This window comes from Primulina tabacum, chromosome 9 (assembly GCF_025594145.1).
Source record: "Primulina tabacum isolate GXHZ01 chromosome 9, ASM2559414v2, whole genome shotgun sequence".
NCBI lineage: Eukaryota > Viridiplantae > Streptophyta > Magnoliopsida > Lamiales > Gesneriaceae > Primulina > Primulina tabacum.
In genome coordinates, this window is record NC_134558.1 from 20,473,644 (window position 1) to 20,479,643 (window position 6,000).

Here is a 6,000-nt window from a genome sequence, read left to right on the forward strand (position 1 = left end):
TGGTATCCAATTTTATTTATATTTTTATATTTCTATATAAAAATATTGGACTTGAGACCAAGAATCGCTGGCCCAAAGACAAAGTTGTTCTGACGATCGACTCATTCGGAGGGATAATATGAAATTGGAGAGTTTTGCACCTCGATAAGTTTCATAGATCATTGTTGCAAAGAAAGTAACCATATTTAAAAAAAAAATGCATCCAGTAGTCGACTACTTCACCGCCGGAGCATTGAATGAATTCTCAGTGCTATTTGTGACCTGTCAAATCAACTTTCATGTTTAAGTCTGCATATATAATTGCTAATTGCTTTCACAAATAAAAAATTTTTACAATTGTTAAATTTACGATTTACGAATGAAGCATCGAAATTGATGGGAGAGGAAAAGGGAACGTGGGCATTAGCTGGATGGCATTTTAGGTGAGAGATGTGGGCTCCTATGCCTACTTTTAAATACAGGGACAAAAACAAGCACAATTTTTGTTCTTTTTGCTGTTTTTTTGGACTTTTTTAAAGGATATTTTCTCAATTTTAGATGGTTTATTTATTTATTTTTTGGGAATTTGTATAAATTTGTATAATAATATTTGTTATAAACTTAATTTAAATAAGGACAATGAAAAATTGACTTTCAATAATTTTGTAGTACAGATTTATCTTCTCTCATTACATTTGTCATATAATACCGATGATAATTTCAGTTAGGACATTTCTAAGAACCATGTTGTGTTTTAAAAATAATGGAGCTAACCTTAAGCAAATTGATCGTTTATATTGTGTAACCACATAAGATAGTATATATATATATATATATATATATATATATATATATATACATATATGTTATAAAATTACTTCCTTTTCGTCATAATCTCATAGTTTTTTAAACAATATATTTTGTTATGAGTTCACCAATTCTATATTTGGATTGATGGATTTGAAACTAGAGATTTCAAATTCATACCAACAGATCCATTGGATTATTTGAATAAATGTATTTGGCAATTTCAAATCTTAGCTAATTATTTGTTTGAGTAATTGTGGATAATCTCATATTAATAAAAACGCTGCAGTAAAAAAATATGACATAACGTCAAACATGCAAAACTCCTGACATTCATCAACATATAAAATGACAGAATATGAAAATGTCCATAATCTCTCCTAACTCAAAACCCTGATGTGCGGAAAAAATGAGGTCATTGAGTTAGCGTGCGCACATCCAGACCCGCCTACTCAGTCTTCGGCGAATCCACTCTCCTCATCGATATCTCACCTACGTCATTCACACCTAGTGAGTCTAAAGAATCGACACACCTCAAACGTTATAGCGAGTACATATGCATAACATGCAACAGTAAAAGTACTGTAATCAACATACATTTCACGATCTTAAAACCGTAAACATAATAAGGCATAACGTGTCAAAACATGTCTCAACATATCATCATATACGTGTTCATTAGTTGTGACTTTCGTATCAGCTCTATTTGATGGATCCATCTACGTATAACCGTGGTACCTGGCGGCGGGGACATCAGCGACAATATTATTCATTCACTGAGCCTTGGCCTTACATTTCATCGTATTCGTATTAATCACAACCTAACTCTCATCTTTCAAAACATTTCATCATATTCATCACTTATAAAAATCATACATATACGTAAATGTTCCTAAAAACCAAGCATACAACGTATTTTTCATTTAACATAAAAATTCATGTTAGTGGTAACATATACATTAAAAACATGTAACATTGTGATCAGGGCGCCGCCAGAACTGCTAACTCCACCCAGGTGCAAGATGATCGTTTTCCCCCTAGAAACCCTAATTGACCATTTTACCATGGACCTCAAAATTTCGACCCGAAGCCAACCAAACTCCTCAAAATGCCTCAAAACATATTTATAAACATTTCCTAGACATAACCTTGAGTCCGTTCCATAACTTATATGATTCATTTTATAACTTGGACTAGGGTCCCGGTTTTAACCCGAATCATCCCGAAACTTAACGAAACTTTCTCCAATTTTTTTCACACCTTAAACGCACCCTACAAGCCCCTAAACAACATAAATCAGACCACCTTATAAGGCCCTCTAACAGCCCCTGAAAGTTTCTGGATTTTTGTCACTTGGATTTCCTAGAAATCCTAATGCGTCAAGTCCTCCATAATCCGATCCTAGACCTTACCGAATCGAAGCAACATGAACCGATGTCGTCTAGGACCAAGATCAAATCATGGATGACTTACTGTATCAACCCTAGTCACGCCTACAGCTCCCTGCTCTCGGCCGTGCGTGAGTTACCCGAAAACAAGCCATGTCCCTATCCTACTTGACTCATGCATCTCGACCGACTCCTAGGTTGAGGCCAGCCGTGGTTGAGCCATGATGGACCATGTCTCAGACCCCTTAAGATCTGCACCGTGGCTCAGTTAAACTCCACCAACAGCCGGTCCTCCTTTCCATGCCCGAACTAGTCCCATACGTCACATGCATGCCCTAGGTTCGTTCGGCCCTCACCAAGACTTGACCAGCTCGTGACTCCAGCACCTAGACACCTTCACTCTTGACATAACAGCCCCCTAGCATCATAAGTCGGAAGCTAGCCTCATAAGTCGGAAGCCCTTTTTCACAAGACAACAAAAACGTGAGTTGTATGAAGAATATATGCATCTTCATGGCAAAATCTTTGCAAAAACAAAACCACATAATGTATCTATGTAATCTTCAAGCAAACGCGCACACATCAGCATAAAATAGCGTGAATGATGAGAAAAAAGACGTTTTGGGCGTGCCAGCGTTTGAACGCACGAAAGCTTTGATATCTTCGCATACGACGAGCACCGGAGAGACGAGGAAGGAACCTTCTTGAAAAATCATGAAGAATTTTCGAATGCTGCTGAAGAAAGCTTTTGACATGGATACTGCAGCAAGAGGGAGGGGGCGGCCGAGTGTGAGGAATGTAGGGTTAGGATTTGATTTTTGCTTCAAGTCAAAATGCATGTGATACACTAATTGGCCTTTTATAATAATTAAAGGAGTTAAAAATGATTTTAGGTCCATTAAGCAATAAAATAAATCCGTCAAGCCTAAGAACACACTCAAAAATTATTCGTTTAGGTACGTTTTTGAAAATATTTTCCGCACCTTCAAAAAGTCATCTGAATCATTAAAATTTGCGTACCGGTTAAAAATATGGCCCAACGAGTAAAAATACCCAACCAAGGTCCATTTTCAAAAATTATACTTAATTACACCATATATTAAATAAATAAAAATAATTATTTAATAAAAACATTTTCCTGATAATCCCCGGTTTCTGTTTCTATTTCGAGTGCGAAATACAACTTAAAAACTCTAATGCATGAAATCTTAATAAACCATGAAATGACATACATAATCATGCAATAATCATGCCTATAAAACTTTAAAATAATTAAACATTGATTTTAGTAAAAACCCTAGATTGCATCCAGTCAAGTTACATAGTTCGAATTTCCTAGTTAATGGGCTAATTACACCAACCACCTTTGTGAAAATTCTAAAAAACGTTAAACTTCCTAAGAAATATTAATAATTTAATACATTCTTCTTTTTAAAAATCAAACAGATTGCTCCCTTGTGTTATAAAACCCAGGCGCATTTACTCATCCGATAGAAGATTTTATGTCGGATATTTAACAGGAGGTCTAACATATTGTTAATTTTGCATAAAATGTTCTTTTTTTTTTCATATGGGATATTTAGCCCGTGCTTAACTTAGGGGTCCAGTAAAAATGGAATTTCAAACCATTGTCTATCCAAAGGAAATGGATAATTAATATAAAAAAATTAAAAAGAAATGGATAACAAACTAGCAAAACAATAATAAAATAAAAATGTATATATATTCCGGTTATCAAAATTTTCTACCCGTACTCCAATCTAAAATATTTAATTGATGTAATTAACGTTAAAGTACATACAATTTTCATAGGAATTCAGCTGAGAAAGAAATTTGAAAATCATTTCAGCTATCCATATAAAATTCGAAATGGCAAGCAAAAAAAAAAGAAAAATATCTAGACCAATTTAAAGTTAAATAGTGATTTTTTTTAAAAAAAATTTGTAATCGTTAATTTAAAAACCCGAGCACTGATATAAATTTATTTTTTAAGCAAGCATGAATTTCAAATTTTAACTATTCCGCTATAATAAATGAATGAAGGAAGTCCCCTCGTTGTGTTCTTTAATTGGGAATAAATGTGGTTTTTCGCCATATTAATAAGGCAACACAAAACTTGAATTACCTTGACCTAGAGGGAACCATTATAATTTCAAAATTTTCAATTTTTATCTATTTTTGGGAAAAATTATTTTTTGGTCTTATATGTTTGCTTTTTTGTTATTTCGATCCATTTGATTATCAAATTTTAATTTTGGTCTGCTATCTTTTTTTAGATAATATTAGTCTTTTTTTGTGATGCAATACGACATTAATGTGCCACCAATGAATATTGATATGACGTTTAAATGTGTGGTTTCACATCAGCACTATTGTTGAAAAAATAAATAAAATTATAAAAAAATATCAAAAGATACATTGCTAAAACTGATATTTTATCTCAAAGAATACAAAAATCACAAAAACAAACATAAATGACCAAAAAAACAGTTATTTTTTTCAATGACGATAAAATCTGCTGCTGCTGCCATTAGATACTCGTCGCATAAACCCTCAGGCTAACTGCATTTAATGAAAAGTCGCCTACTTTTCTCTTTAAAATCCAACTAATTTTTTTATACATATATACTCTCGAATTTCACCATTTAAAATAACTTAACATTTCTATAAATTAAATAATTTAACATTTAAAATCTCAAGTACATAAAAATCCGTTAATCGTCAATTAACAACATTCAACTTCAACATTTAACATGATCAAACTAACTTCAAAATAAAGCATAAAAAAATATCTAATTAACTCATTAACAAAATCCTTTAAAACTTTGACTGTCAAGCTAATGCGGAAATAAAGTTCCTCGGGAGTGTACTGTCGGACTCGATTCACTCAAGCGTCAATGCTTCCATCAATATCATCATCAACTGCAGCATTCAAACCTAGTGAGTCTAGTGACTCAGCATGTTCTAAACAGGAGTAAAAAATAATACAATTGATCTTTTAAAGTCCTTCGTTTTGCCCAAACCCGGTTTCTCGGATAAAATCAACCTCATCTCATAAAATAATCTGAACTCTACCATTTTTAGAAAAATCAAATCATATTTAATCATATTAATAAGCCTTGAAAATATTTATTAAAAAATATTTATTTTATCTTGGTTGTCCCCGGTCTCCATTCCCGAGCCTATTATCGAATATACGAGTAAAATCTACAGTTTTCATAAAATCACGCAATTAGACCCTTAACCATATAGTATGCGCCATGTAAGCATTTAAAATCAATTAAATAAAACAATTAAGCAATTCAATCCATTTGCATACATGTGGTTTACGTGGGTTGGCTTTTGGACGTTACATTTAACCTGTAAACCACGACAACCAGACAAACCTTGTATGACAGGTTCAACCAAGATAATATTAAATAGTTGATCAAACCATCACCTACTTTACTACTTTACCAACTCACACAATATTTAGTCACTACAAGAAATATAGCTTATTCAAATATTTAGTTACTACTTTACCAACTCACACAATATTTAGTTACTGCTTTACTACTAGTGAATTTAAATTTCTTATCTAAGTACTATGTCACCAATATAGCTTATACAAACAATATTCAGTAACACAATGTTTGGTTCAAATGATAAGATTACTGAATGATTAATACATAAATGATAAAATATAGGATAAAAAAATATTTGTATGGTGTGCTCAAATCCTTGTTGTGTTTGGTGTGATTTGTAAGCGTCTGATTAAATAATCACTTAATTTTGTACTACCAAAAATACTCTTTGATATATTTGTTTATTTTTTAATTGCATACCT